Here is a 26,268-nt window from a genome sequence, read left to right on the forward strand (position 1 = left end):
TGTTTAATTTTGAGGAGCTCCCATTTATTTATTTCTTTCTTCAGTGCTCTTGCTTTAGGTTTAAGGTCCATAAAACCGTCTCCAGTTGTAAGATACATAAGATATCGCCCTACATTTTCCTCTAACTGTTTTTTTATGGTCTTAGACCTAATGTGTAGATCTTTGATCCATTTTGAGTTAACTTTTGTATAGGGTGTGAGATACGGGTCCTCTTTCATTCTTTTGCATATGGATATCCAGTTCTCTAGGCACCATTTATTGAAGAGACTGTTCTTTCCCAGGTGAGTTGGCTTGACTGCCTTATCAAAGATCAAATGTCCATAGAGGAGAGGGTCTATATCTGAGCACTCTATTCGATTCCATTGGTCGATATATCTATCTTTATGCCAATACTATGCTGTTTTGACCACTGTGGCTTCATAATATGCCTTAAAGTCCGGCAGCGTGAGACCTCCAGCTTCGTTTTTTTTCCTCAAGATACTTTTAGCAATTCAGGGCACCCTGCCCTTCCAGATAAATTTGCTTGTTGGTTTTTCTATTTCCGAAAAATAAGCTGTTGGAATTTTGATTGGTATTGCATTGAATCTGTAAATCAATTTAGGTAGAATTGACATCTTAACTCTATTTAGTCTTCCAATCCATGAACACGGTATGCCCTTCCATCTATTTAGGTCTTCTGTGATTTCTTTTAACAGTTTTTTGTAGTTTTCTTTGTATAGGTCTTTTGTCTCTTTAGTTAAATTTATTCCTAGGTATTTTATTCTTTTAGTTGAGATTGTAAATGGGATTCGTTTCTTGATTTCCCCCTCAGCTTGTTCATTACTAGTGTATAGAAATGCTACAGATTTTTGAATGTTGATCTTGTAACCTGCTACTTTGCTGTACTCATTTATTAGCTCTAGTAGTTTTGTTGTGGATTTTTCCGGGTTTTCGACATATAGTATCATATCATCTGCAAACAGTGACAGTTTTACTTCTTCCTTTCCAATTTTGATGCCTTGTATTTCTTTTTCTTGTCTAATTGCTCTGGCTAGAACCTCCAACACAATGTTGAATAATAGTGGTGATAGTGGACATCCTTGTCTTGTTCCTGATCTTAGGGGGAAAGTTTTCAATTTTTCCCCATTGAGGATGATATTAGCTGTGGGTTTTTCATATATTCCCTCTATCATTTTAAGGAAGTTCCCTTGTATTCCTATCATTTGAAGTGTTTTCAACAGGAAAGGATGTTGAATCTTGTCAAATGCCTTCTCTGCATCAATTGAGATGATCATGTGATTTTCTGCTTTGATTTGTTGATATGGTGTATTACATTAATTGATTTTCTTATGTTGAACCATCCTTGCATACCTGGGATGAATCCTACTTGGTCATGATGTATAATTCTTTTAATGTGTTGCTGGATTCGATTTGCTAGAATTTTGTTGAGGATTTTTGCATCTATATTCATTAGAGAGATTGGTCTGTAGTTTTCTTTTTTTGTAATATCTTTGCCTGGATTTGGTATGAGGGTGATGTTGGCTTCATAGAATGAATTAGGTAGCTTTCCCTCCACTTCAATTTTTTTTGAAGAGTTTGAGCAGAGTTGGTACTAATTCTTTCTGGAATGTTTGGTAGAATTCACATGTGAAGCTGTCTGGTCCTGGACTTTTCTTTTTAGGAAGCTTTTGAATGACTGATTCAATTTCTTTACTTGTGATTGGTTTGTTGAGGTCATCTATTTCTTCTTGAGTCAAAGTTGGTTGTTCATGCCTTTCTAGGAACTTGTCCACTTCATCTACATTATTGTATTTATTAGCGTAAAGTTGTTCATAGTATCCTGTTATTACCTCCTTTATTTCTGTGAGGTCAGTGGTTATGTCTCCTCTTCCATTTCTGATCTTATTTATTTGCGTCCTCTCTCTTCTTCTTTTTGTCAATCTTGCTAAGGGCCCATCAATCTTGTTGATTTTCTCATAGAACCAACTTCTGGTCTTATTGATTTTCTCTATTGTTTTCATGTTCTCAATTTCATTTATTTGTGCTCTAATCTTTGTTATTTCTTTCCTTTTGCTTGCTTTGGGGCTAGTTTGCTGTTCTTTCTCCAGTTCTTCCAAATGGACAGTTAATTCCCCAATTTTTGCCTTTTGTTCTTTTCTGATATAGGCATTTAGGGCAATAAATTTCCCTCTTGGCACTGCCTTTGCTGTGTCCCATCGGTTTTGATATGTTGTGTTTTCATTTTCATTCGCCTTGAGATATTTACTAATTTCTCTTGTAATTTCTTCCTTGACCCACTCGTTGTTTAAGAGTGTGTTGTTGAGCCTCCACATATTTGTGAATTTTCTGGCACTCTGCCTATTATGGATTTCCTACTTCATTCCTTTATGATCCGAGAAAGTGTTGTGTATGATTTCAATCTTTTTAAATTTGTTGAGACTTGCTTTGTGACCCAGCATATGGTCTGTCTTTGAGAATGATCCATGAGCACTTGAGAAAAAGGTGTATCCTGCTGTTGTGGGATGTAATGTCCTATAAACGTCTGTTAAGTCTAGCTCATTTATGTAATATTCGAATTCTCTGTTTCTTTATTGATCCTCTGTCTAGATGTTCTGTCCATTGATGAGAGTGGTGAATTGAAGTCTCTAACTATTATGGTAGATGTGTCTATTTCCCTTTTCAGTGATTGCAGTGTATTCCTCATGTATTTTGGGGCATTCTGATTCAGTGCTAAATATTTATGATTGTTATGTCTTCTTGTTTAATTGTTACTTTTGTTAGTATATAGTATCCTTCTTTGTCTCTTTTAACTGTTTTACATTTGAAGTCTAATTTGTTGAATATTAGTATAGCTACTCTTGATCTTTTCTGGTTGTTATTTGCGTGAAATATCTTTTCCCAACCTCTCACTTTCAACCTATGTTTATCTTTGGGTCTAAGATGTGTTTCCTGTAGACAGCATATAGAAGGATCCTGTTTTTTAATCCATTCTGCCAGTCTATGTCTTTTGATTGGGGAATTCAGTCCATTAACATTTAGTGTTATTACTGTTTGGGTAATACTTTCCTCTACCATTTTGCCTTTTGTATTATATATATCATATCTGACTTTCCTTCTTTCTACACTCTTCTCCATACCTCTCTCTTCTGTCTTTTCGTATCTGACTCTAGTGCTCCCTTTAGTATTTCTTGCAGAGCTGGTCTCTTGGTCACAAATTCTCTCAGTAACTTTTTGTCTGAAAATATTTTAATTTCTCCCTCATTTTTAAAGGACAATTTTACTGGATATAGAAGTCTTGGTTGGCAGTTTTTCTCTTTTAGTAATTTAAATATATCATCCCACTGTCTTCTAGCTTCCATGGTTTCTGCTGAGAAATCTACACATAGTCTTATTGGGTTTCCCTTGTATGTGATGGATTGTTTTTCTCTTGCTGCTTTCAAGATCTTCTCTTTCTCTTTGACCTCTGACATTCTAACTAGTAAGTGTCTTGGAGAACGCCTATTTGGATCTATTCTCTTTGGGGTGCGCTACACTTCTTGTATCTGTAATTTTAGGTCTTTCATAAGAGTTGGGAAATTTTCAGTGATAATTTCTTCCATTAGTTTTTCTCCTCCTTTTCCCTTCTCTTCTCCTTCTGGGACACCCACAACACGTATATTTGTGCGCTTCATATTATCATTCAATTCCCTGAGCCCCTGCTCAAATTTTTCCATTCTTTTCCCTATAGTTTCTGTTTCTTTTTGGATTTCAGATGTTGCATCCTCCAGTTCACTAATTCTAGCCTCTGTCTCTTTAAATCTACCATTGTAGGTTTCCATTGTTTTTTTCATCTCTTCTACTGTGTCCTTCAGTCCCATAAGTTCTGTGATTTGTTTTTTCAGACTTTCCATTTCTTCTTTTTGTTCATCCCATGCCTTCTTCATGTCCTCCCTCAATTTATTGATTTGGTTTTTGAAGAGGTTTTCCATTTCTGTTCATATATTCAGAATTAGTTGTCTCAGCTCCTGTATCTCATTTGAGCTATTGGTTTGTTCCTTTGCCTGGGCCATATCTACAATTTTCCTGGTGTGATTTGTTGTTTTTTGCTGGCGCCTGGGCATTTAATCAGATTTACCTGAGTGTGGGACCCAGCAGGTTGAAAGACTTTCCCATGAAGTCTCAGGGCTCTCTTTTTCTTATCCTGTCCAGTATGTGGTGCTTGTCTGTCTGCGGGTCCCACCAGCAAAAGATGTTGTGGCTCCTTTAACTTTGGAAGACTCTCGCTGCTGGGTGTGTGGTGGAGACAGAGGAAAGGTTGTAGGTTGGTTTTAATGGCTTCAAATTGTGCAGTCCTGGGATCTGAATTCCTTGAGAGAGGGATTCCACCTGGTTGCATTTCACCCCTCCCACGGGGAAGCTCAGGTGGTAGAGAGCCCTGAAAGCAGCCTGTTTCTGCGTTCGGGGCAGTTGCAACCTGTGTAATCCCAGCGCTGAGCCCAGAGGCAACGAAGCCTCCGTAGAGACAGCCGCAGAAGGCTCTGTTTCGCCCCCTTTCCTCTTTTTCAGTTAGCCCAATCGGCGACTTCCGCCTTGATCAGTTTTGCCTGAGCTGGGGGCCTATTTTTAGTAGTCAGAAGTTGTTCATTAATGCCACTATTGGTGTTAGGTTGGGCTCAGTCTCTACTACTGTTGGAGACTCTTCCCTTTCCTTCCGGGAAGTCGCCTGTGGGGGAGGGGACTGGCCGCCGCGGCTTGGGGGACCGCCAATCTGAGGCTCCCAGCCAGCCCAGGAAGCCGCATGTGGGAGGGCTGCCGCGGCTTGGGGAACCGCCGATCCGAGGCTCCCAGCCGGCCTGGGAAGCTATGTGTGTGGAAGGGGCTCGGTCGCCGGCCGCCGCGGCTTGGGAAACCGCTGATCTGAGGCTCCCAGCTGGCCTGGGAAGCCTCGTGTGTGGGAGGGGCTCCCGTTGCCGGCTACCACGGCTTGGGGAACCGCCGATCCGAGGCTCCCAGCCAGCCTGGGAAGCCGCACGTGGGCGGGGCTCCCGTTGCCAGCCACCGCGGCTTGGGGAACCACCAATCCGAGGCTCCCAGCCAGCCCGGGAAGCCGTGTGTGTGGGAGGAACTCGGTCGCGGGCTGCCGCGGCTTGGGGAACCGCTGATCCGAGGCTCCCAGCTGGCCTGGGAAGCTGCGCGTGGGGGAGGGGCGCCGGCCACCGCGGCTTGGGGAACCGCCGATCCAAAGCTCCGCCGGCCCGGGAAGGAGGGAGGGAGGGGCTCCGGCTGCCAGCCGCCGAGGCCCGGGGAAGTGCGTGCCTCTCGGGGACCTCACCACAGAGGAGTCTCTTAGCCGGTCCAGCTGTTCCAGAATGGGGTATACTGTGTGTCTGGTCTCTGTCGTGGCTCCGGGAGCTGTTCTGTACTGTTTCTAGTTCTTTAGTAGTTGTTCTGGAGGAGGAACTAAGACGCACGCTCCTTACTAAGCCGCCATCTTCTCCGGAAGTCTGTTTTGAATTTTTTTAATTTGGGGAGGAAGAAAAAAATGTAGGGAGGAGGGATGACTACAAAGAAAGTGAATTTTCAAAAATTAAGGTATAATTTATATACAGTAAAATTCATCCTTTTTAGTGTACAGTTCTGCAAGTTTTTTCAAATGCATATAATTGTATCACAAGCACCACAATGACAATACAGAATAGTTTCTTTTTTTAATTTTTTATTAATTTAAAAAAATTACAAGAAAGAAACACAAACATTCCTAGTATATGCTCATTCCGTTCTACATATAAAATCAGTAATTCACAATATCATCACATAGTTGCATATTATCATCATGACCATTTCTTAGAACATTTGCATCAATTCAGAAAAAGAAATAAAAAGACAACAGAAGAGTAAAACAAAAACAGAAAAAAAAGATTATATATACCATACCCCTTACCCCTTCCTTTCATTGATCACTAGCATTTCAATCTAAATTTATTTTAATATTTGTTCCCCCTATTATTTATTTTTATTCCATATGTTTTACTCGCCTGTTGATAAGGTAGATAAAAGGGGCATCAGGCACAAGGTTTTCATAATCACACAGTCATGTTGTGAAAATTTTATCATTATACGATTGTCTTCAAGAAATATGGCTACTGGAACACAGCCCTACATTTTCAGGCTGTTCTCTTCAGCCTCTCCTTTACTCTTGACTAACAAGGTGATAATCTATTTAATACGTAAGAATAACCTCCAGGATAACCTCTCGACTCTGTTTGGAATCTCTCAGTCATCAACACTTTGTCTCATTTCATTCTTCCCTCTTTTGGTTCAGAAGGTTTTCTCAATCCCTTGATGTTGAGTCTCAGCTCATTCTAAGATATCTGTCCCACATTGCCAGGAAGGTCCACACCCTTGGGAGTCATGTCCCACGCAGACGGGGAGGGTGGTGAGTTTGCTTGTTGTGTTGGCTGGAGAGAGAGGCCAGATCTGAGCAATAAAAGAGGCTCTCCTGAGGGTGACTCTTAGGCCTAATTAAAAAAAATTTTTTTTTATTTATTAATTTAAAAAATTAACAACAAACAAAAATATTAACATATTCCATTCTACATATACAATCAGCAATTCTCAATATCATCACATAGTTGCATATTCATCATTTCTTAGAACATTTGCATCGATTTAGAAAAAGAAATAAAAAGACAACAGAAAAAGAAATAAAACAATAACAGAAAAAAAAGATTATACAAACCATACCCCTTACTCCTTGCTTTCATTTATCACTAGCATTTCAAACTAAATTTATTTTAACATTTGTTCCCCCTATTATTTATTTTTATTCCATATGTTCTACTCATCTTGTTGATATGGTAGATAAAAGGAGCATCAGACACAAGGTTTTCACAATCACAGTGTCACATTGTGAAAGCTTTATCATTGTTCAATCATCATCAAGAAACATGGCTACTGGAACACAGCTCTACATTTTCAGGCATTTCCCTCCAGCCTCTCCACTACATCTTGAACAACGAGGCGATATCTACTTAATGCATAAGAATAACCTCCAGGATAACCTCTCGACTCTGTTTGGATTCTCTCAGCCACTGACACTTAGTCTCATTTCACTCTTCCCCCTTTTGGTCGAGAAGGTTCTCTCAATCCCTTGATGTTAATTCTCAGCTCATTCTAGGATTTTTCTCAATCCCTTGATGCTGAGTCTCAGCTCATTCCAGGATCTCTGTCCCACGTTGCCAGGAAGGTCCACACCCCTGGGAGTCATGTCCCACGCAGAGAGGGGGACGGTGGTGAGACTGCTTGTCGTGTTGGCTGGAGAGAGAGGCCACATTTGAGTAACAAAAGAGGCTCTCTTGGGGGTGACTCTTAGGCCTAGATTTTAAGTAGACTTGACCTATCCTTTGTGGGGTTAAGTTTCATATGAACAAACCCCAAGACTGGGGGCTCAGCCTATTTGGTTGTCCACACTGCTTGTGAGAATATAAAAAATTCAACTTGGGGAGGTTGAATTTCCCCTCATTCTCACCATTCCCCAAAGGGGACTTTGCGAATAATTTTCCACTCACTGATCAAATCACTCTGGGATTCATTGTGGCATCACTCTGGACAAACCAAGAAAATCTCATGTCCTACCCAAGGTTCCATGTACTTATGGTGTTCAACCAACTATCTACATAAGTTATATTAGGAGATGTCCTAGTCAAAATATAAATTTTGTACCAAATAAACATTTTTTACTTTAGTCTCACACATAAGTTGAAATTTTAAAATATTAATTACCATCTATTTTCAGCACCCTGCAGTAATGACATTCCTTTGTTCTTCCTCATGCAAAAACATTTTTAAAATTTGTACATTTGGTCACTATTATTATACACTCTAGGCATTCCTAGATTATACCATCTCAATCTTTATCGTCTATTTTTCTTTGTGGTTTCATTTATGCCCCCAGCCCTTCTCCCTCTATCATTCTCACATTCAGCTTCATTCAGTGTTTTAACATAATTGTATTACAGTTAGGTAGTATTGTGCTGTCCATTTCTGAGTTTTTATATTCAGTCCTGTTGCAAAATCTATATCCCTTCAGCTCCAATACACAATATCTTACCCTATTTCTATCTCCTGATGGTCTCTGTTAGCAATGAAATATTCCAAATTTATTCACTAATGTCAGTTCATATCATTGAGACCATACAGTATTTGTTCTTTTGATTTTGGCTAAGCACACTCAGCATAATGTCCTTAAGGTCCATTCACGTTGTTACATACTTCATAACTTTATTCTGCCTTACAGCTGCATAATATTCCATCATATGTATATGCCACAGTTTGTTTAGCCACCCATCTGTTGATGGACATTTTGACTGTTTCCATCTATTGGTAATTGTAAGTAACGCTGCTATAAACATTGGTGTGCAAATGTCCATTTGTGTCCTTGCCCTCATGTCCTTTGAGTAGAGACAGCATCTAGATGGGTCCTGTTTTTTAATCCATTCTGCCAGTCTATGTCTTTTAATTGGGGAGTTTAATCCATTAACATTAAGTGTTATTACTGCATGGGTAGTACTTTCTTCTACTATTTTGGCTTCTGGATTTTATATGTCATATCTGATTTTCCTTTTTTTTACCTTTACTCATAGTCTTACTTTCTACACTCTTCTCCACAACTCTCTCTTCTGTCTTTTTGTATCTGTCTCTAGTGCTCCCTTTAGTATTTCTTGCAGAGCTGATCTCTTGGTCACAAATTCTCTCAGTGATTTTTTGTCTGAAAGTGTTTTAATTTCTCCCTCATTTTTGAAGGACAATTTTGCTGGATATAGAATTCTTGTTTGGCAGTTTTTCCCTTTTAATAATTTAAATTTATCATCCCACTGTCTTCTTACCTCCATGGTTTCTGCTGAGCAATCTACGCATAGTCTTGTTGGGCTTCCCTTGTATATGATGGATTGCTTTTCTCTTGCTGCTTTCAAGATTCTTTCTTTCTCTCCGACCTCTGACATTCTGATTACAAAATATCTTGGAGTACATCTATTTGAATCTATTCTCTTTGGGGTATGCTATACTTCTTGGATCTGTAATTTCAAGTCTTTCATAAGAGTTGGGAAATTTTCAGTGATAATTTCCTCTATTAGTTTTCTCCTCCTTTTCCCTTCTCTTCTCCTCCTGGGACACTCACAACACATATTTTTGTGCATTTCATATTGTTTTTCCATTCCCTGTGTCCCTGCTCATATTTTTCCATTTTTTTCCTATATTTTATTTTTCTTGCCATATTTCAGATGTTCTGTCCTCCAGTTAACTAATCCTATGTTCTGTCTCTTGAAAGCTACCATTGTAGGTTTCCATTGTTTTTTTTCATCTCTTCTACCTTGCCTTTCATTTCCATAAGTTCTGTGATTTGTTTTTTCAGACTTTCCATTTCTTCTTTTTGTTCATTCCTTGCCTTCTTTATATCCTCCCTCAATTCATTGATTTGGTTTTTGATGAGGTTTTCCATGTCTGTTTGTATATTCTGAATTAATTGTTTCAGCTCCTGTAGGTCATTTGAATTGTTGGTTTGTTCCTTTGTTGGGCCATATCTTCAATTTTCCTAGTGTGATTTGTTATTTTTTATTGGTGTCTAGGCATTTGATTACCTTAATTAGTTTATTCTGGAGATTGCTTTCACGTCTTATACCTAGGGTTTTCTTGATGGATGAATTTGTTGTCTGTCTGTTTTTTTTACATTTATTTCAGCTTTATCTGGACCTCTAGCTTAAGTTTTGTTTAACAGAGGAGAATTTTTCAGTTCTTGTTTCCTTGTTTCCCTGCTTGTATGGTGCCTTTTTCCCCCCACACTTAGGAGGGTCTACTTAGGTATTATAGACCCCAGCCAGATTTTCCCAGCCCAAACTGGCCTCCTATCAGAAGGAAAGAGTCACCTGTGTTGGTTTTCCCTGAGGGTGAGACCCAGCAGGTTGAAAGACTTTCCTGTGGAGTCTCTGGGCTCTGTTTTTCTTATCCTGCCCAGTATGTGGTGCTTGTGTGCCTGCAGGTCCCACCAGCATAAGATGATGTGGTACCTTTAACTTTGGCAGACTCTCCTTGCTGTGGTCATGGTTGAGATAGAAGAGAGGTTGTAGGCTGGTTTTAATGGCTTCAAATCACCAAGCCCTGGTGTCTGAATTCCTTGAGGGAGGGATTTCACCTGAGTTGGGCCTCACCCCTCCCCTGGGGAAGGCGCAGGCTCCAGACAAGCCCTCAAATGAGCTTGTTTCTGCCTATGCCTGGGGCAGTTGCAGCCTGGGAAGCCCTGCCGCTATATCCAAAGGCGTTAAGCCTTTGTAGAAACACAGCCACAAAAACCTCTGTTTCGTTCTTTTTTTTTTTTTGTCAGCCCTGCCCCCTTGGCACCAGGGCAAAAATGAGCGACCTCCACTTTGACCAGGTTCACCTAAGCTGGGGGCCTATTTTTAGTAGTCAGAATTTGTTAATTAATTCCACAATTGGTGTTTGGTTGGGTTCAGCCCCTGCTGCTGGTAAAGTCCCTTTCCTTTCCCTTCTGGGATGCAGGCTGTGGGGGAGGGGTGCCGGCCACCACAGCTTGGAAAACTCACAGTTCTGGGAGGGCTCGCAGATGGTCCAGCTGGTCCAAACTGGGGTACGCTGTGTGTCTGGTCACTGATGTGGCCCCAGGAGCTGTTCTGTACTGTTTCTGGTTATTTACTAGTTGTTTTGGAGGACAAACTAAAACACGCACATTGTTAAGCTGCCATCTTGGCTTGACCAGAATAGTTTCTTCATCCCCCCAAGTTCCTCTGTGTTTCTTTGTAGTCATTCCTTTTCCCTAGCAAAACTACTGATTTGTTTTCTGTTCCTATGATTTGCTTCTTCCAGAATAACATATAAATAGGATCATACCCCATGTAGCCTTTTGAGAGTGGCTCTTTCACTTAGCGCAATGCATTTGAGATTCACTCATGTTGATGTGCCTATTGGCAATTCATTCTTTTTATTGCTGAATAGTATTTCATTTTATGGATATACCACAATTTATCCATGTACTAGTTAAAAGACATTTAGGCTGTTTCCAGTTTTGATTATTATTAATAAAGGAACTATAAACATTCACATACAGGTTTTTGTGTTATTTCTTTTAGGTTAAAACCTAGAAATGTGGTTGCTGGATTGTACAAGAAGTAGGTAAGTCATTTTATAAAAAATGGAAATAAATGAAATCAAGAAGAGAAGAAAGAAACCAGCAGAACAAAGATCAGTGGTAGCAGAACTTCAGGAAGACAGCATCAAATTTATGATGCCTTGATCTGAGCGTTTTTGGGGGGCCTCAAACTGTAAGCTAATAAATTCTCATTGTCTATGCCAACTCATTTCACAGTATCTGCTTTCAGCAGCCTGGGAAACTAAAACAAAGCCATTTCAAAGATAATAGTTGTGACAGCTGGAGTTTCTGGTACTCCTTGCTGTATGAGAGGAAGGAAAAGGCTTTTAGCGTATTAAATTAAAGAAGGGGCATAGTTTATATACAGTAGATTGAAAGAGAGACAAGAAGAAATAGCTAGACCACCCTTCTCTGAGGTGGGGTTAAGATTTGGAACAGAGAGGGATGGGGTGGGGATGGGGAGGTATGGGGAGGCTAACAAACTCTGTTCTCCTTGCCCTTCCCTAACTTTCTGCCTTGGAGACTCTCAACCTGGCATATCTTGGAACTGCCCTGTCTGAATAACTACCTTGTCAAAAGTTCAGGATACTCACTAAGTGCACAGGGGGTGGGCCCAGAACACCAAGCAAAGAACAAAAAGGGAGTGGCTGACTTGGATATGAGAAGCCCAGCTCCGGCACTTGGGCAGGATGGAACCAGCCTGAGATGCGCTCCTCCCAACCTGTCATATTTGCTTAAGAGACAAGTCCAGCAGTCAACTATTCTAGAAATGATTTCTAGAACAAGAGTGGAATATTTAAAGAAATAAAATAAGAGCAGCCCTTGTTAGTACTTTCAAATTCCTCTTACAAGACACTTCAGGGTCCTACATCCTTAACTATTGAGATCATTGTTCACTCAAGTGAACAAAATGCAGGCCTGTCAGGGAGGGGTTAAGGGAATGGCTGGATTTGTAGGTCCTTAGATGAGATGGAGCAGGGTGTATGTGTGTGAAATCCCTGTGGGGTAGACTTGCTTCCTGGGGGAGCCTGCAGGAGTTTCCTGAGCAGAAGGCTAGCTCTCCACACACTCAGCTAGAATGACACCCCCTTAATTCCCATCTGCAGCTCTGTATAGCCCCTGCTCAACCATCCCCACTCACATGCCTTCTGTAGGGGGTTATTTTAGTTTTTGAATAAAGTCGTGCTGGTGCAGACACATTCTCCCATCCTCTCACATCCAGAAGCATCCAAAGATGGAGAGTTAGGGCAGAGTCCCAGTCTGGCAATATGAATCAGAATTTTTCTGTGTTAATCCAATAGCCCTATTTGGTCTCCTTGGGAGTAAGTCTAGAGTACTTTCTCTCTGACTTCATCTCCTTTGCTGTCTCCAGCCCACTCACCTGAAGGTCCCCTGAGCATGCCGAGCACACTCTCCACCCAAGGCTGTGCCCTCTGCCAGAATGCTATTCCCTCAGTCAGCTGTGTAATTCATTCTCTGCCTTCATACCCATCTCCCATTAAACACCACTATTTTTTTTATAACTTTTTTATTGTTATAACATATATACAAAGCAAAGAAATAAAAAAGTAATAGTTTTCAAAGCACGCTTCAATAACTACTGACAGGACAGATCACAGGGTTTGTCATGGGCTGCCATACCATCATTTCAGATTTTTCCTTGTAACTGCCCCAGAATATAGGAGACTAGAAGTATAAATATTTTTTTATCATCACAATCCACTTTTTTTTTGTAAAAAGTAACATATACACAAAAAAAGCAATACATTTCAAAGCACTGCACCACAATTAGTTTTAAAACATATTTCAGAGTTTGGCATGGGTTACCACTCCACAATTCTAGGTTTTTACTTCTAGCTGCTCTATAATACTGGAGACTAAAAGAGATATCAGTTTAATGATTCAGCAATCATATTCATTTGTTAAGTCCTATTTTCTCTATATAACTCCACTATCAACTTTGATCTTTATATTCCTCTCTTCAGGGGTGTTTTGGCTATGGCCATTCTAAATTTTTCATTTTGGAAGCATCTATCAATGTAGGGAGATGGAACTGATGTTCTGGAGAGGCTGGGCCCTCTATGTTTTAGGACTTATCTGGTCCAGGGACCAAACCGGAGGTTACAGGTTTCTGGAAAGTTACTCTAATGCAAAGAAACCTTGTGGAATCTTATATATTGCTGTAGGTATTCTTTAGGATTGGCTGGAATGGTCGTGGTTGGGGTTTGGCAGATTACAATAGGTAGCAATGTCTAACTGAACCTTGCTTAAGAGCAACCTCCAGAGTAGCCTCTCAACTATTTGAACTCTCTCTGCCACTGATACTTTATAAGTTACACTGCTTTTCCCCCTTTGGTCAGAATGGAATAAACACCACTATTTTAAGGGTGGCTTTCCTTAATTATTTTGTACAATATTCTACCCTTTCTAGCCCCACATCCTGCTTTATTTTTCTTCATGGCATTGGTGCCTCCCAACATATTATGCACTTCGTTGTTCATTTCTTTTCTTTCCTAAGAAAATATCTGCTCCATGAAGGCAGGGGCTTATTTTGTTTCTTTCCCTGCTGTATCCCCAGCACTTAGAACAGAGACTGGCCAACTACTTGTTGGATGAAATTTGGTTGCAGAACTCTTGCTTTAGAAGAACTTTGTCAAATATGCACAAGGCCCCACCTCTCCAAGTTCAATTTGGTTCACACCTTTGTCTTGTCCCGTTTTATTTTCATTCTCTCCCTACCAGTCCTCCAACTGATAGAGAAACATACCCCATGGTCCCTTTCTTACACCCTAGAGACTCCAGTTACATCTCGTCTTTGTTTTGCCCTGGGTCCTGCAGGAACTTGGTGTTCCCAGACTTAGGCAATTCACTGTGGTTCAGCTCTCATCAATGGTCCTTTCCCCTTGGTGGATCCCAGCAATAAATCTGAATAATGTTTGCTGAGTTGCATCACCCTCTGACACGTGTTCCCAGGCAGACTAGGGAAGTAATGGCCTTGGGGCTTCACTGGGGGGTGGCAGCAACAACACTTTAACCTTTGGAACCTCCTCTGCTTCTTGGCTGAGAAAAGCCTTCAGAATTGCAGACTCACCCGTATCTCCTCATGACATTCTGCAGCACAGAAGCCAAGGCCAGCCTCTGCCTTCCCTGGGGGGAAGAGCTTATAATACCCACAAAGGCACAGGGCAGGGGATGCTTAGGTTTGGCTCTCCGATCAGGCAGATGCTTTTCCTCATGTCAAGTCCTGTCTAGCTCAGAACTCTTACTTCAAGGCTTTGAAGTAAGGCTTCACTGTAGGCTTTAGTGAAATTCTAAAAGGTGGGACCCCTAAGTGCAGGGCTCTTAAAGAGTTCAGCAAAAGAGAGAAAGGTTTTGGATTTCATGTAATCATTTAGACCTTCCACTTAGTTGATTGCTCAGAAATCAGGATTGATGGGAATTCAGTCTCTCCTCTCTCTCTCTCTCTCTTTCTCTCCCCCAAATCCATCTACCCATCCATTTATCCTTCCATCCATCCATCCATCCATCCATCCATCCATTATACTCCCATTTACAGAACAAATTAGGCTTGGACAAGAGAACTGAGCTCAATTTTGGCACCACCACTCATGAGATTTTTCCAGAAAGAACAGGAGTAAATTGGCAAGAAGATTGTGGGAAGATGGCAGCATAGGACGTTCCAGGAATCAGTCCATCCACCAGAACAACTAATAGACAAGCTAAACTATCTGAATCAAGTATTTTGAAATTCCTCAGCCCAGTAGCACACTATACGGAATCCAGGGAAGAACAGAGGAAGAGGCTGGTAAATTATAGTAAATATCAATAAATACCAGTGAATTGCTCTCTCTGCATGATAGTTACCATCACCTAGCCCCTGTTCTCAGTGCAGGTAGCAGTAGGGTCCAGCCCCTGTGTAGCTTGCTGGTGTCAGAGAGGGACATAAAAATCTATTTCCCCAAGATCTGTGGCTCACAACTTTTGATTAGCTATTTCAGTTCACTGGGGGCCCAGCTCTGAGGGCAACCATTATTCTAATCTGCCCCGGACAAAGTCGGTGGAGGAGATTTAAAGTTGCTGTGCTTCCTCAGAGCTGTGGAGGATAGTTGAAGGGCTGTATTTGCTGGGCAGAGGTCAAGTCAAGAAAGCACAGATTTAGAGAGCCATGGGAGAAGCTCCTGGCTCTTTTCCTGGGCCTTCCCTCATCCTCTTTCTAGGGCACTTTGGAGCTGGCCAGTGTTCCCTTTGTGGGTTACTTGCCTTGTTCTGGTTGGGAAAGACTGACTTGGGAAACTCTTCTTCAGTGTGCCCCCTTCCCCTCCCAGAATTGGCACTCCAGACTAAAAGCAGCTTAAGACAACAAAAGCAGTATAAGAAACTGTTGAGATGGACAGCCTGGGACAAAGGCTTACCTGCTTTCAGTTTGGCAGTGGAACATCTGGGACAAGGAGAAGGTCAGTCTCTTGGAAAGTAAAGGGAGCATTCAAACTCCTGTAAACAGGGGAACTCCAAAGGCCACTAGCAAGCACAAACCCAGGACAAGACACAAGCTCAGAAAAGGAGGACCCTGCACTTTGCATTCACTTTGGGCTGACCTTCCTGCTAGGAGGGTAGACACTCAAGAAAATCTCTGTCAAATTACCAGCTGGTAACAAACTCAAGAAACAGACATTTCAGGGAGTAAATCCCAAGAGTTAATATTTTAAAATAGTAAAATGTACAGTAGGCAACAAAAGATTACAAGACGAACAAGAAATAGGAAAGGATGGCCTAACCAAAGGAAGCAGATAAAAATCTAGAAAGCATAAATGAAGATGATCAGACTGTGGACATACTGGTCAAAGCTTAAGAAAAAATGATCTTCAATATGTTCACAGAGATGAAAGAATGAAAGGTTAGCAGGAGAACAATGAATTAACAATATGAGAATCTCAATAAAGAAATAGGAATTTTAAAAAGGAACCAAACATATACCGGAGTTGAAAACTACAATAACTGACATGAAAAATGCCAGGAGGGTTTCAGCAGCAGATTGGAGCTGACAGAAGAAAGAACCATCAAATTTGAAGACAAGACAATTGAAATGAGTCAGACTGAGGAGCAAAAAGAAAAAATAATTATGGAAAGGGAAAATAGCCTAAGAGACCTCTGGGACACCATAAAGCACACCAATATACACTTTATGGGAGTCCCAGAAGGAGAAGAAAAAGAGAAAGGTGAAAGAGGAATATTCAAAGAAACAGTGACAAAGAACTTCCCAAACTTAGCAAAAGACATGAATATGCACATCCAAGAAACCCCAGAGAACTACCAAACAAGATAAACACAAATAAAAATATACCCCATCGCATACTGATCCAACTGTCAAATACAAAGGACAAGGAGATAGTTCTGAGAGCTACAAGAGAAAAGTAATGTGTTATATACAAGGGAGTCCCAATTAAATTAAGTGCTGATTTCTCATCAGAAACCATGAAAGCAAGAGGGCAGTGGGTTGAAATACTTCACATGTGGAAGCAAAACAATTGCCAACCAAGAACTTCATATCTGGTAAAGCTTTCTTTCAAAAATGAAGGAGAGGGTGGGCAACAGTGATTCAGTGGCAGAGTTCTCGCCTGCCATGCTGGAGTGTTCAATTTCTGGTGCCTGCCCATATTAAAAAAAAAAAATGACGGAGAGATTAAGACATTCCCAGATAAACCTAAACTGAGGGAATTTGTCATCAGTAGAACAGCCCTATGGGAAATTGCAAGCGTTGGAGAGGATGTGGAGAAATAGGAACACTCATATGTTGCTTGTAGGAATATAAAACGGTACAGCTGCGTGAGACATTTTGGGGTTTCCTCAGGGTACTAAGTATAGAATTACTACATGACCCAGCAATCCCACCTCTAAGTATATACCAAAAATAACTGAAAGCAGGCACTCAAACAGATATTTGCACACTGATGTGGCACTATTCACAATTACTAAAAGATGGAAGCAACCCAAGTGTCTATCAACTGATAAATAAATAAGTAAAATATGGCATATATATATATATATATATATACACACACACACAGTGGAATATTATTCAGCTGTAAATGGAATGAAGTTCTGGTACATGCAACAGCATGGATGAATCGTGAAGACTTCATGTTGAGTGAAATAAGCCAGACATAAAAGGACAAATATTGTATGACTTCACTGATATGAAATAATTAGCAAAATCATAGAGTCGGAACCTAGAATAGAGGTTACCAGAGGATGGAGTGAGGATAGAGAAGAGTGATTTAGGGCTTCAAGTGTAAAATGCTTCTATTTCAGACAGTGGGAAAGTTTTGGTGATGGATGATGGTGATGATAGCAAAACAATGTGACATAATTAACAGCACTGAATTATGCATTTGAATGTGGTCAAAAGGGAAAATTTTAGGTAGTTACTAGAATAAAAATTTTTAAAAGTCCACGTACCTACACAATTCAAAGTGAACCCTAAGTTAAACCATGGGCTAGAGTTAAATAATAGAGTTAATTACTTTCATCAATTATAAAAGTGCATCACACCAATGCAAGGTATTAATACTAGAGTGATATTTGGGAATCCTGTATTTTACGCACGATCAATCTGTAAACCCACATTTTATCTAATTAAAAAATAAAGGGAAGGGTTGGCTAATTATAGGGCCTTTGAGGATATGACAAAAACTGATTTGTTTAGCCTAGAAAAGCCCCTCAGTGTTTCTCTCTTCAGCAGAGTAAACTGGATTTCTTTCATAGAGCTGAGGGTCCCAAGAGCAGAAAGTAGAAGCTGGTAGGTTATTTAAGGCCTACACCCAAAACTGGCACAGTGTTACTTTCCTTGACTTCCACTGGTTAAAGCAGCCACAGGGCCTGCCCAGAATCAAGAGGGTAGAGAAATAGACTCCACCTCTAGGTGGGGAAATGTTAAGGCCACATTACTGAAGAGCATGTAGGATGAGAGTGTTACAGCCATTTTGGGGAATAAAGTCTGCCACAAAAGATGGGAACAGGATTTAGCAAAACCTATGAGGAACCATCCCCATTGAGGCCTGAAGGGGGAAGGGGAAGAAGTGATTACAAAAACCCTGAGAACATAGTTGTATGGGGATGGCCTCCATAGTTGTATGGAGATGGCCTCCTGATAGAAACTGTGTTCATCAGAAGAGGCAACTCAGCAAGGAGGGGGCCAGAGGAATAATTACCCCAATTTCACTTTAATGATCAAGAGAGCCCATGGTTGGGGTCCTTGCAGGTCAGCTTCCTTGGGCACAAAGCTGGATGGGGAGGGGTGAAGAGTGGACCTGGAGAGGCAAACAGAAGATATCCAGCTTACAAGTGGGTCAGAAAATATCTAGGATCATATTACCTGTGGGCTAAAATGAGGCTCAGGACTGGAATTACTCCTTATAGGACTAGAGGAAAAGTTCCCTAACTTTGAACAAGTTGAAGGACTTCTAAATGCCCTGGTGTGTGGGAAGACAGTTCAAGTCTTGCCCTTTGGTGAAGTGATGTTGATTACCTTATCCATCAGCATAATTTGTCCCTCTCCACCTCTGTAGCCTCGTCATCTACCATTCCTTCTCTTACCTGTAGTGCTCCCACCACTTTCTCTTAAGCTTCCAGCCCATCAAGGTCTTCAGCAGGCTATTTTCACAGCCTGGAATCTCTCCCTCCCCTCTTCTGGACAACTCCTCATTTTCCCAACTCAACTTAAATGCCACTTCTTCAGAGAAGGCTCCTTTAACCCTTCCTCTCCCTAAACTATTCTACTTGCACTTCTCCTCTGTGACACTTCTCCTAGTAGCAATTTAAATACTTATTTGTACAATTTCCTTAATGTCTATCTCTGTCACTATACTCTGAGCTCCATGATAGCATTTTTTTTTTTTTTTGAGCATGGAAAAAGATTTTTAATGCATTTTTTTTCAGGCAAAAGCGTTTCAGAAAACATCCATCATTAAGCAGTTTTACAAATGGCACGTTTGAGAATTAGATATGAGTCCCATGTATTTTATCTGTCATGTTGTAAGACCAGCTTTATAATTCAACCTTTTCTTAGGATTTAAAAAAAAAGGCTAATCTGTTCTAAAAGACAGGAAAAGCCAAAACCCTAATGTCTTTGTTTTGAAGAATTTAGCCTTTTTTCATGCTAAACACCTACTTATTTCATATTATAATTTCCAGCATGATGTTATTTTTTTTAATAAAGGAAGCAAATAAATCTCAAGCTAATTTAAAAATAACATATATATTAAGCTCATATATTAATGCATTTTACAATACCACATGATAACTTCGATGAACAACTTCATTTTGGTACACTGCAGATTTGTCCTATTTGGTACAGAACCGAGGAAAAACATATTACACCTGAAATTCTGACTTTAAATGAGTAAAACCATGATCAGTGACATCAGTAGATGAATCAATTAGCAAAACCGAAATGTTACGGAGTTTCTGATCATTTACAATCAAAATGGAACAGGATTAATACTCAAGAGAGAGAATAATTAATACCATCAGTTTAAAATGGGTTTTGAAAGCAGATTATTTTTACAACATATTTGAAAGAAGTTTTAAGAAATGTAAGATTCCAATTTGAAGTGAAAGCCGTGATTTTTCAAAAATTAATTTCTGTGACTCCAACACAGAAGATGGTATAAAGTCGATGACATGTAACCTACTCAAGATGGGTATCGTATCAATGTTACCCATCATTTCTCAATTAGTCTCCTAATTAATTTATATAATTAATCAACAGAGATTATTAATGGAACCAGAAATAGGATCAAACTTAAAGGCAACTTCATTTGTCTCTTCACAATAGAATTAACAAATGTGACTTTCAAATTTGCGCTGACAACACATACTATGCTAATGTGGAAGCAAAAACCACTTTCATCTTCATCACAAACACAGAAACATATCACACAAACACCTAAAAAATTAAGATTAATAGTGTTTTTTTAAGGGAGCAAAAAAAGCCATCTCAGACATTCTCAATGAACGCAAACCTCACACACATGATAGCATTCTTGACCTTTACATTTGTAAGACTTACAGCAGTGCTTAACTCATGGCAGGTACTTAGTTAATACATGTAAATCAATTACTGCATGAATGTGATGGAAAAATCAGCTTTGGTTTCTACAGAGGTGGTCTTTTGGTGTTTCCTTATTGCTATAGCCACTGTTTTGCCATGTTTTGTTTGGGGGGCTGGAGGTAGGACATAGGGATTAAGAAGTAGGAAGACAAGATGTAACATAAGAAACTGAGTCCATTATAATTATTGAGCAGCCTTCAAAACGTAACCAACTAGGAATCAACCCACGTATTTATCAGCTGATGAGTGTGTAAACAAAAATGTGGTATATCCAAACAGTAGAATATTATTCAACCACAAAAAGGAATTAAATATTAATATATACTACAACATGGATGAAACTTGCAAACATTATGCTAAGTGAAAGAAGCCAGACACATATTATGTAAGTCCAATTATCAGGAAATGTCCAGAATAGGCAAATCCACAGAGAGAGAAAGTAGGTTAATGGTTGCCAGAGACTAGGCATCAACTGCTAATGGGTATGGGGTTTCTTTGGGGAGTGATGACAATGTTCTGGAACGAAATAGTGGTAATGGTTGCACAACCTTGTGAATATACTAACAACCACTGGATTGTACAGTTTAAAAGGGTGTATTTTATGGTATGTGTATTATATCTTAATTTAAAAAAACACAAATCAACTATTGCATTATCATAAAAATAAAGAGAAATTATAGTCCAGAGGTAGACTGATAGGTTGGAACATGGGGTATACTCTGGAATAATCTGATTGTCAGACTGTTAGGACCACAGAATTATTTTCCAAGAATCTAGGTTTGTTTTGTTTTTGTTTTTGTTTTTGTTTTTGTTGTACTCCTCTGTACGTACAAATGACACTTTCTTGATAAGTGCTAAGAACTGGATGGAATTGAAATTCTAATCATCTGCTAATGAAGGAACACCAAGTTCCAATTTAAAAAAATGGCTGAGTTTATGGGTTATGGTTTAAACGGTTATGCAAAGCACAAAATAAACAGAATGGGGTTATTTGCTAAACTCCATGAGAGCTTAGCAAACAGATGGAGATTTTATTTATTTTTTTAACCTTTAGAGCTCTGACTGGAGTGAGAGGTCATAACTTTAAAAACTCAACTGGTCTTCCCTAAAACCTATAACCCCAATGTATCCATAAGAGAAACATCAGACAAATCCACATTGAGGGATTAACTACATCAAAACCACGAAAGTTGTGAAAGACAAGAAAGGAAAGTCTGAAAAACCGTTATGGCCCAGAGGAAGCTAAGGAGGCATGATGGGCTCCTGGAACAGAGAAAGGATGTGAGTGGGAAACTTGTGGAATAGTAATAAAGCGTGGACCAATGTTTGTTTCTTAGCTGTGAATAAGAATATACCATGATGATACAAGTTGCTAAAAAGAAAGACAGCTGGGTGAGGAAGACAACTGTGGGAGCTTTTTGGAGCTCTTTGGGAACAACTTTACTGTAAATCTAAAATTATTCTAAGATAAAAAATGTATTTAAAAATCTATGAATACAGATGGTTACATATAGAAATATTAACAGATATGTGTATACTTATGGGTAATACACACACATACACACACAAAATAAAACAGAAAACACCTTTCACACCGACAGTCTTATCTTGTCTAGATACTGGGGTTTGTTTGTTTGTGTATGTGTTTGGTGAGACTCACAAGAGAAAACAAATGTGGGAAGAGACTATGAAGCGCTCTATATAAATGTAAGGTGGCATTATTAGTTATCAAAATCCAACCTGGCTGTCTAATCCCTGCTAGATTCCTCATCGATAAATATGCTAGGACTTTGATTTCTCCTCATTTACCACTCCTTCTACTGTTACTTCCCCTCTGGTTTATGTACTTTTCATGGCCAGCTGGCAATCACGCGCACCGGCCCAGCTGCTTACCGCTTCATGCTGGACATGCAGAAGTGTAAGGATCCTCCGGCCTGGTACCTCCTTGGGGAGCTTCCAGTTCACTCGAAGGAGTTAAAACCTATACAACCCTCTGTGCGCAGCGGGTGAGAAGTGTTACTTGATGGTGACTCAGGACAATTTAGGGTGACAGGATACGAAGTGAAATAATCAATACGTAATTCATTTTCATTTTTTCCTCAGCTGGCTCTGTCCTCCTGTTGGCTCTTTTCACCCTCCCTCCCGACTCGCTTTGTCCTCTACGGAGAGGCAGACTTTCAGAATGGAACCTGGGGCTGGATCTCACCACTCACTACCTGTGTGACCTTGTTTTCACCTCTAAGGTGGGGATGAGTGAATTCCTGCAGAACATGTTGAGCGGTGCTTTGCACACAGTAGGTGGCCAGTGAGCATGAGCTGTTATGCAGCTATGCCTGGGTAAAGAGATGAAAGGGTAGGAAACAGGGCTATGAAAATGAAGGGCTCGGGGTTTCAGGCGGCCATTAAAAATTAGCAAGTTGACAGGAGACCTGAGTTCGATTCCCCGGACCATGCACCACCACTCCCTCCCAACCCCCCCAAAAAAAGAAAGTTAATGCAAAATTTTATAGACTTTAGGAAAATGTTCACAATATAGTGTAAAATGACACCCATAGAATACTATGCTCTGATATATAAGTATATGGATATATACCTACAAAAATTACGCATTTCAAAATGTTAGCAGCGGGCAAAATGGTCCTTGGTTAATCTTGGCAGTGAAGTTATTGTAAACATACTTTTCTATGTCTAACACATAATAGTTTAATTCTTAGAAATAAAATCCGTGAAAGGTGGTTGTTTGGTGTAGGTTGTTTGGTTTAGGTGTAGCGTTTTGTGAATATTTTTATGGTTTCCTGACCATTCAGGAAAGTTTACTTGGTATCAGCAAGGCTTCCTAAGTAGAATTGAATGTTTCCATTTCTTCCCACCTGTCCTCCCTGCCCCCGCCCACCTCAGCTGTCTATTGAGGGAAAACATTGGGCGTAGAATCGGGGTATTACCAACGCTTGTTTGCTTTGTCTGTTTTTCCTTCTGCCCTCGGCTCTGTTGTAAGCGACATGAGCAGAAATGAGGGTGTGTCCCATGGGGACGACCTGGCTGCTACAGCAACCCTTGCCCCTTCATGCACAGCCTCTACCCTGCAGATTCTGCGTCATCCTGCACTATTTGCAGAAACACCAGCCCCAATCCTGAGCTGATTGCTGTTCTTTGATCTGTAAACCTTAACCTGAGCCAGTGGGTTGAGACAGAGACGGCTAAGGGCCAGTGATCCCAAAGCAACTGTTCTGTTGCCTTGTAGTTACTTCCTGGACTTATGTCTAGGTAAAAAATGAATCCCTCTGTAGAGAGGCAGGCGAGGTACATGAACAGACAATTCACAAAGTACAAAGAGCTAATAAACACCTGAAAACTGACCGCCCTCACTACAATAAAAGGAATGGGAATTGAAGCAAAGCATTAATGTCATTTTTTCTGTCAATCAATTTGGAAAAGATTTTTAGAAAATGATTCCCAGGGTTTACAAACAGCTATTGATAGGAAGGTCCTTGACCTTTCTGATAGCAATCTGGCAAAGTATATCAAGAAGCATACATCTGTACATTCTAGAATAATGTATTCCATAAACAGATTCAGACATATACAGGAATTTAGTGAGAGATAAAAGTGACATTTCAAATTAGTTAGAAGAGAGATTTCCATTTCTGGCAATACTGGGGACAGGGTGACCTGAAAAATCTCTGGTTATCAAAGTACCTAGAATTATTAGATAAAATGTAACAAAACACCTAATTGATGTTCAAAGAAAGAAAGGGAAATCCCCAAGAGCCAAACAATGAGAAAGGTCTAAAATCCAGAGGTGACGGGAGGTGGGCTGTCACTGCTGCTGCCCTGGAAGGAATTAGCAATCTGAATATTCCAGGGCTTTTGCTTTTATGTCCACCTGGACAGGACACCAAGCCTAGAGGCTGGGGGCAGGGGAAGGGACAGTTGTACCTGGGCCCTGCATATAGCTGGGACAAAAGCTTCAGTGGCAGAAACCAGTCACAGTAGCCTTTTAACTTTGAGAAAATCCCATCCTTGATTTATTTAACTCTTGTAGAGGCCAATAGCCCAGAAGGAGGGTCTGAGACTATGTCTACCCTGAGAACCCCTGGTATGACTCAGTTGTTCCTTATGTCTTCCCTCAAGCCAGATATGATCAATGTGCTGACAGGAAGTCTAAACTCCAAGAGGTTGTCCAAAAAATACATTTGCATTTTTGTCTCTTCCTATGGCCTATCAGTTCATCAATCTGACAGGTCTTTCAAGATTTAGAATATAATTCCATGACTAGAAAACCATCCTACCAGGATATTCATAAATGTTCTCAATCATAACTGTTAAAGGATGTTTAATATGTTTCATTTGTAATGGAAACAAAATGGAAGCTGTTCCATGTCCAAGAGAGTGAAATGGCTAAACAAGTCTCATTAAGAACTGAGGTTGAGCTCTAAATATGAAAATGGGGGATGGGGGGAGGATGTCCACACAACATATTGTTAAGATTTGTAAAAAGCAAGCTATAGAACTGTGCTCTCCAATAGAAGGTAGTCCAAACCATGTAGTAAGTTCAAATTTTCTAGTAGAAATATTTTAAGAAGTCAGAAGAAACATGCAAAATTAATTTTAATAATATATTTTATTTAACCCACTGTATCCAAAATATTATCTTTTCAACATGTAATCATTTGTATTTTACACTGACAACACATCTCAATACAGACCAGTCACACTTCAAGTGCTCAAGAGCCAATTTTGACTAGTGACTACAATATTGGACAGTGCAGCTATAGAACAAGTGTATAAAATATACATGCATATTTTTTTAACTCCCAAAACAACGATATAAATATTACATTTGGAAAGATACACAAGAAATGGCTAAAGGGGGTTATCTGTAGGGAGTAGAACTGGAGGGAGGAAAGGTGCTCAGCATTTTGTTCATAAACACCTATATTTGAATTTATTATATGAAGCTATATCATACTTTGCTAAAAAATTAAAAATGAAAGAAAAATGTTTATCCTTTTCAATGCAATAAGTTAATGTGTAGAAATTTATAAATTTCTAATTAATGAAATTATAAAATATATGAATCAACATTTTATTTACGTACAAGGATGTGCATGGCAGCATTACTTACAATCATAAAAGTTAGACTACATCCCATGGAAAATTCTGGTGCTTCTTTATGATAGAATGTGTTTCATAACATGGGAAAATATTCATGATATACTTTAAAACTGCAAATGCAAAAACTGTACACATAATGACTCAGCAATTCTACTCCCAGGATATACCCAAGAGAAATATACCCACCCCCAAACTTGAACATATTGTTCATAGTAACCTTCTTCACAATAGCTCCATTGCGGATACAACCAAATGTCCATCAGCTGGTGAACAGATAAACAAATGTGCTTTATCGATACAGTGGAATATTACTCAACCATGAAAAGGAATAAAGAACGGATGAACTTCACAAACTTTTGCTAAATGAAAGAAGCCAGACACAAAATAACAGATATTATGTGACGCTATATGGAATGCCCAGATTAGGCAAATCAGTAGAGACAGAAAAGACATTAGTGACTGCTAGGGACTGGGAGGTATGGGGGTTTCTTTGGGGGGTGATGAAAATGTTATGGAATTAGATGGTAGTGATGGTTGTACAACGTTGTGAATGTATTTAAAAACTACTGAATTGTACACTTTAAGATAGTTAAAACGGTAAATTTTATGTTATGTGAGTTTGTATCTCGATAAAAAGAAATATGCATATAGAACAAAGATCCAAATTTTGTGGGAGAAAAAGAAAACAAATGCATAGACAAAATGCACAATATGTAAGAGGGAGGTGGAATAACAAGTGACTTTTGATTTTTTTTCTGATTTTTCTCCAGTGTACATGTATTGTATTTTAAATGGGAGTGGGGAGGAGGGAGGAGGCAGTAAAAGCGTTTAGAAAAGAATGGTCTTCTCTCTGGCCTAAATCTCCGTGCTTTGGAGCAATACCTTGTTCTTGCTTTGTTGGCAATGACACCAAGCTCAGTTTTGT

General features: G+C 39.8%; 1 protein-coding gene across 4 annotated transcripts in view; it reads left to right on the forward strand.

Moving 5' to 3' along the window:
* Window positions 1-26,268, forward strand: part of TAT (tyrosine aminotransferase) — a 69,828-nt gene that overhangs the window by 30,825 nt on the left and 12,735 nt on the right. For 2 of the 4 annotated variants that reach the window (XM_077132938.1, XM_077132940.1), the window contains exons 2-3: window positions 11,100-11,142; window positions 22,332-22,471. The gene's annotated coding sequence lies outside the window, so the exon portion shown is untranslated. The remainder of the gene's footprint in view (window positions 1-11,099; window positions 11,143-22,331; window positions 22,472-26,268) is intronic. The other 2 variants (XM_077132939.1, XM_077132941.1) reach the window with 1 other exon arrangement.

Source organism: Tamandua tetradactyla, chromosome 16 (assembly GCF_023851605.1).
Source record: "Tamandua tetradactyla isolate mTamTet1 chromosome 16, mTamTet1.pri, whole genome shotgun sequence".
Taxonomy (NCBI): domain Eukaryota; kingdom Metazoa; phylum Chordata; class Mammalia; order Pilosa; family Myrmecophagidae; genus Tamandua; species Tamandua tetradactyla.